The sequence below is a fragment of the Nannobrachium achirus genome (assembly GCF_963921795.1).
Source record: "Nannobrachium achirus genome assembly, chromosome: 5".
Taxonomy (NCBI): Eukaryota; Metazoa; Chordata; class Actinopteri; order Myctophiformes; family Myctophidae; genus Nannobrachium; species Nannobrachium achirus.
Genome location: NC_137814.1, coordinates 44,318,892 through 44,326,416, shown reverse-complemented (window position 1 = coordinate 44,326,416; position 7,525 = coordinate 44,318,892).

Genomic DNA, 7,525 nt, shown 5'->3' with positions numbered 1-7,525 from the left:
AATTGAAATTTCAATATGGCGGCCGTTTTTCAAGATGGCCGACACCTTAGTGCAGCATTTAAGTAATATAATGGTTTATTTGGTGATACAAGCATGAAAATTGGCATGAGCAGTATCTGTGGGTCACTTGACAATAAGCCACCCACAGCTACTTGACATTTCAAGATGGCGGCCATTTTTCAAGATGGCCACCACCTTAGAGGAGCAGTTAAGTGATATAAGGGTTTATTTGGTGATACAAGCATGGAAATTGCTATGAGCTGTCTGAAAGGCTCATTTGACAAAAAAACACCCACAGCCACTTGAAATGTCAAGATGGCGGCCATTTTTCAAGATTGCCACCACCTAAATGGAGCATTAAGCAATATAATTGTTTAGTTAAGTGACACAAGCATGCAAATTGATATGAGCAGTCTTTATGACAAGAAATCACTTTCAGCCACTTGACATCTCTATTTTCAAGATGGCCCCCTGGATCCTCAAAAGATACATTTTCTCATAGAAATGTATGTATTTTTCATTAAGGACGATTTGATGTCATTTTTTAATGACAAGTTAAATAACAACTTTTAACACATCAAAATACAACTGTGTTGATGGTAGATTAGAAAAGTGTGAATATCTGCACTACCAGGGCACACTGGTGATATATCACTGTTTTTAAACTCAGAATGGGGTTCAATGTCAGCGAATTGAAAGTTAGTATCCCAAATGCTGTCTAATTTACCCCAAAACTGTTAGATAGCTGCACCTGAATTGACAGGTTGTGCCAGTGCGGGAGAGACAAGCCAAGGTTAATGGGGTTTTAGTTAACCGGATGGTGTACAGATCACACAGCATTTAAATGGCATTGGAAGAACGATTGGACTAAGTGTAGGGTAAAGGCATGAACTTAGTTACATCAAAGTGCTTGGTAAAAGGTGGTAAAAGTATAAACCCTAAGCCTCTGCTAAGACATGGCAGAAGCCATCATAACAGTTGAGAAAACTAACTGGGACAGATGTTTCATTTGTCAGCAGGTCACCAAGGAAAAACAAATTGGGGACATATCCTCAGTGATGTAGCCCCAAGCTTATCGGTGTGTCAGGTCTCACAACATCATGCCCCTCACTTGGGTGACCCAGCCGGGGTTGATCAAGTCCCGACTTATGTCCCAGTAGCTACCCACAATCAGTCTTATTAGGGAAAGACGGAATTCACTCCATCGCTCCGGAACTACTCTGCAGAGACTGTGAGAGGCAATCTGGCGCATGGAGGGACTAGGCTGAGTGGATTGAGTCCTGTTCGGGCCCCTCCTATGTGTCACCATGTCCTGGACCTGTGCGTTGCACCAGACTCCAGCCCCAGACATTTCACTCAGGAGTGGTAGATTCTTGAGCTGCAATGGTACTGCAGGCTCCACCTGGCCCAACGGTGGTGCTGCATGCAGGCTCCACTTGCGGCTTGAATGGCCCTCCTAAAGGCCTAACCGTGGGTTTGTTGGCTGGGGCGCTAACCCAAACTGCTCCCGGATGCCGTCTACATTCTGGCTGTCACCCGTCTCTCCGGTGGTCACCAGACTATTCCTGGTTGTCACATAGTCTATTCTATGAGTCACTATAAATAAGATCAATGCTCTGCCTATCTTACTTAGTCCAACCCGACTAGATGAAGGTGATGCCATAGCTAGCACATTGACAAGACACAGGGCAAAATATCATTCAAGCTGTAAACTTAAGTTCACCAACACAGAGCTGGAAAGGGCCCAAAAGAGAGCATCTACTGCTGCTGAAGACGCCAACGATACCAAAGATATCCATGTCATGAGGCTAAGAAGATCCCAGCCCTCAAAAGCTGTGTGCTTTATCTGTGAAGATGAGAGTGCAAAGTCCCCCTTACAGGACACAATGACAATGAAACTTAATTAAAGTTAAAATGAATGTGCCAGGAATCTAAGCGACAAGAAGCTCCTTGCAAAGCTTGTCATTGCGTCCTGTAAGGGGGACGTTGCACTCTCATCTTCACAGATGAAGCACAAAGCTTTTGAGGACTGGGATCTTCTTGGCCTCTTGACAAGGATATATTTGGTATCTTCGGTGTCTTCAGCAGCAGTAGTTTATCCTTTTACCAACTTTTACCAAGCACTTTGATGTATGGGATACAACTAAGTTCATGCCTTAACCCTACACTTGGTCCGATCGTTCATCCAATGCCATTTAAATCCTGTGTGATCTGTACACCTTCCGGTTTGTGCCCTGGTAGTGCAGATATTCACTCTTTTCTAATCTACCTATGATCAACACAGTTGTATTTTTGTGTTAAAAGTTGTTCTTTAGCGTTTTGATCTTTTGAGGATCCAGGGGGCAGCCATCTTGAAAATTGAAATGTCAAGTGGCTGGAAGTGATTTCTTGTCATAGAGACTGATCATAACAATTTGCATGCTTGTGTCACTAACTAAACAATTGTATTGCTTAATGCTACATTTAGGTGGTGGCAATCTTAAAACAAAAACCGCCATCTTGAAATTTAAAGTGGTTGTGGGCATTTTCTTGTCAAATGAGCCTTTGAGACAGCTCATGGCAATTGTCATGCTTGTATCACCAAATAAACCATTATATCACTTGACTGCTCCACTAAGGTGGTGGCCATCTTGAAAAATGGCCGACATCTTGAAATTTCAAGTAGCTGTGGGTGGCTTATTGTCAAGTGACCCACAGAGACTGCTCATGCCAATTTTCATGCTTGTATCATCAAATAAACCCTTATATCACTTAATTGCTTCACTATGGTGTTGGCCATCTTGAAAAATGGCCACCATCTTGAAATTTCAATTGCCTCGGACAATTTTCTTGTCAAGTGATCCATGGAGACTGCTCATGCCAATTTTCACGCTTTTATCATGAACTGAAAGATTCTGATGAAAAAAAGCAGTTAGCCGCTCCACTAATTGGACTGGGAGCAGAATGGCCCAGCAAGGACCTCTATTCATTACGCCTTAATTGCTAATTGAGGTCCTTGAATGATTCAGCAATAGCTGCTGCTGTTGGGGTATTAGCTGAGTAATTTATAGCTCCCAGGGAGCTGGGGGAATAAATAGTGAGTGAGAAAAAGTGTTATTAAAAAGGACGCTGTTCCCCACAGCCCGTGGGCACAAAGTATCGCAAGTTTGAATATTGTTCTCATGGGGAACATTCTGTCAAAAAGTTTGAGAGCAGCGAATGTTTCATCGCTCATTTAGGTTTCCCAAGTTAATTTTAACATAATGAATTTTAACATTGCATTCAACTTAATGGAGACTTTCAATGTCATTTCACTTATGTTGTTATAGGGTAGGCCTATGGTGTTTCTCTGTAACATCTAAGTCTTAAACCTCAGTCCTAATATTATTGACAGAGAAATGTTTGTTATGCAGAAACATGCTCATTGTTTTCTTGCCCAAATATTAACTGTAGTTAAATAAATCAGATACATACGATTTTTTTTCTGATTTAAAACGGAGGAGAAAAGTAGGACAAAGGGAGACATTCCCTTGCATCGCTGTATACATGTATAATATATATATATATGTATATATATACAGTACGCCGTCCGTATATACAGTATATGCGTGTGTGTGTGCGTGCGTGCGTGCGTGCGTGCGTGAGTGCGTGCGTGCGTGCGTGCGTGCGTGCGTGCATGTGTCTTGTCAATCAATGGAAGGTAAAATGCCCCAGAAACTGCCAGGTGACACAGAAGGTTATGTGTGTTGATGTCTGATGGCAGACAAGTCCAAAAGTCATTCACAAGTCAAGCTCAGACTCATTTTGTCTGGTGAGAACAGCTACACTAGTGTTGTTCCTTGATAGAAATAAAACGCTACATTGCAACACACGTTAACAGTAATGTGCAAGTAAGCCCTAAACATATACTGTATATCTTATTATTATTTATTTGTTCTGACTGAATTAGTGAGTATTAGTTTGCTGTACCATGATGAGGCATGTTGGGTGAAGTGTGCACAGGTAAACCAGTAAAATAAAGGCTTTTTCAATCTCTTACACACACAAAAATTACAAAATAACGTCATTATGCACTTACCGAAAGCAGCGTTTTATACGTCGCTTGATGGTGTTCAGCTAAAGTGAACATATACAAACTGCATTGCATCGCGACGTATTGTGAGCATTTTTTGTAATTCTTTGCCTTTTCTTTTTATAAAAAAGGCCATTGTCTATTTACAGTATGCTGTAGTAGTTAGTCACTGAAGAGATCATATGATCATTTTTCCAATTTCCTTTTTTCCCCCCCTTACTGTGGGGAATTCCGACTCTGCAAGACAGTCGGTGTGAAAGCCCCTCAAAGAGGATGTGAGAAATACTCTCTGCCACCACAGCAAAAACCCCAAGAAGCCCCGAAGAAAATCCCTACTGTCATGCATTAGACTCTCCCTGGGAAAGGGAACCGTCAGTGAGAGCTCTTAATATTTCAGAGGTAAACAAAAGTATTCACATGGGAAAACATGCCAGCGATGAGTTGGATGCATTTACAGATTTCGCTGATGCATGAAGACACTGTTTAGCATTCATCTCTGGAGCAAGAGCATGCTGGGATGCACCCCCCGCCGGGATGCAACACCCCCCTCCCCCAAACCCCCCACCCAGATTGTGTGTGTGCAGGGGCGTCACAAGGTGTAGGAAAGTGGGACTGAGTTACTAGGGCCCACAGTTTAGCTAATACTTTAGCTATTGAAAAATAGCAGATATACAAGCTCACAGCGCGGCACCGAGTGCCGCGCTGCAAGCTTGTAGATCTGCTATTTTTGAAAAGTCGTGGAAAATGTGTGCAAATCTTTGAATATATGTATTTTGTAACTCAAATTTTGCTTCTGGGGGGTCCCTGGAACTCAATATTTGGAGATGAGGTCCGTGGCCAAATACATACCATTTTGGAGGTCCTTCACATGAAAAGGTTTGAGCTCCACTGACATCGAAACATAGGTTTTAAAAAAATATATATGATTTTCATGATTTTTCAAAAATAGCAGATCTACAAGCTCGCAGCGCGGCACTCGGTGCCGCGCTGTGAGCTTGTATATCTGCTATTTTTCAATAGTTAAAGCACAGGGGCCCCACAGTGAATCATTGTACCCAGGGCCCAGAATGTGGTGCGACACCCCTGTGTGTGTGTGTGTGTGTGTTTTCTGGGCTGGGACGTTCCACCAGCGTTTTGCCAGCAGTCACGCTACACACTGCTTAAAAGGCTTTGAGGATCTCAAAGACTCATGAATATTGCAGGAGAATCTCCTTTGATGTCTCTTCAGCTTCAGCTACCACTGTGGAAGGGAGTCACGTAATAATACACTCTTGCCTCCTATCTTTATTTACAAACAAACAGACAAGCGCTAATTAAGCGTAATTGGGTGAGAACGAAAAGTAATGCTGACTAACACTGCCAGAGTGATTGAAAGTTTCGGAAGTTCATCAGGCCAATGAACATCCTGCAGTTATCTTTCTCTCAGTTTTGGCAGCTTGCAGTGTTCTGGGGTTTTGCATATTGGTTTCTAACTGTTCCATTGGTAGTTATACCAATTAGAGGAGCATTAGATCTGTTCCGTTATAACAGTGGCAGTTCAGTGATGTATTAGATGAAATAATGTCTTGTTTCCACAAACTTAGCTATTTTCACAGAATATTCGCCCCCAGAATAGAGAATGAGATTCTAGTGTAAAGCTTTTGATAAAAAAACAACAACTTTAAATGCTGAATAAATCACTGTTTGAATCTTTTCCACTGAAGGACCATCCACTCTGTGGTATGCCTCTGTTGAACGGCTTTTGAGTCACTCAAGAAACTGAACAAAATAAACACTTCTCCATATGCAGGTACACTATAGCTGTGAAGAGAGCTCTTTTTAATTACAATGTGTGAGACTACAGTAAGTGCAAAACTCCCTTCTCTTGCCTTGCTTTTCTGAGTCCATGACTCCTCTCTGTCATGTGACCTTCATTCATCCTAGTCAGCCGCTATTTAATGAACAGCGCTTTCAACGGCACTCGATATTCCCAGTTGCATGTGAGCCATGGTAAGCAAGCTCTCATTTACTCCTTTTAAACCCACTTAACATGTGCCCCCACCTGCTTGGTTATCCCACTAATGGCATCACCCCACTTCACTTGCCTTAAAGAGGATTCCTCAGTGGCTGCAGACATGTACTCAATGTACTTCAAAATACATCAGTCACTAAGAGGGAGACGAGGGAGCAGTGTTGGAGATGTGGCGTCAGAGGGGGGTATTATTATGCATTCAAAGGTAGAGATGGGTGAATGGGATTTAATTGGAGCAACTGGTGGGCTTTTAGTTGGCCTGCTTGGTCGATGATGGATTGCATTAGCCACACAAAATATAATATAAATTAAAACCTAATCATTGTGTTCCGGGCACCTGAAGCACCATCAAAATATGCCGTCATGGACTACAAACTATTGAACCATGAAGAAAGCGCAGGAGAAACATGATAGATGATGTCGGCCCAAAGTAGAAAGATTGAAGCAAGAAGTGGCCAGCCAAGGAGTATGAGTGTTAAGTGTGTAATGTAAGTGTAAGAGGAAGAAATAGAACTCTGTGTGTGTGTGTGTGTGTGTGTGTGTGTGTGTGTGTGTGTGTGTGTGTGTGTGTGTGTGTGTGTGTGTGTGTGTGTGTGTGTGTGTGTGTGTGTGTGTGTGTGTGTGTGTGTGTGTGTGTGTGTGTGTGTGTGTGTGTGTGTGATATACTATAAGTGCAAGTGCAACATGAAGAGAGATCATTTCTGCTTTTAGGTTAAGTGCGTGCGTGCGTCTGTGTGTGTGTGTGTGTGTGTGTGTGCGCACGTGTGTGTGTGCTCATGCGTTTGCAATTGCATCTGAGCTGATGTGTCAAACTATCACCTTCAGATTCACAGCTGCCTCCTCTCTTCATTCTGGCATGCCCACCCCTCTATCAACACTGGAAAAAAAAGGTAGATACGTGTTATTACTGTTATATACTATTACAGCCTCATAAGAGCTTCTCCTGAGTCCACAATGTGTCTAGAGTCTGGAGAGTCTCGGTCGAAAAATACCACATTATCACTTCCTGGCACAAACCACATCATATAGTCGGGGAATTCCAGGAACTTGCAACCTATGAAGAGCCTCCTTCATCTTCAGCTTTGATTGGACGCACCACATTCCACGCCACTGATTGCTATGGCGACACTTCCTTTATCCCCACAGGGGTGCAGTGGCATTACTAGCACAAACAATGTGGGCTCCACGGGAGAAAGAGAGAGAGCACATGAAGGGCTTCTGATGTTTAGAGAGGGATGATTGCAGGCCTCATTTGAGATGATCTGTGGGGCTTGTCCCCGGAGAGACGCACACAGTCTGAAGGTCCAGCTCAACCTACAGTATTACTTCCTGATGATGTCCTTGCGTTCTACAGTATTTCAAAGTAATGACGCTGTCTTCGGTGCACTCCCGCTACCAGCAACTAGGCCTAAGTGTGCACACAAGGTTCTGACAATTTTGCTCAAGTGATATCTTTACATGAA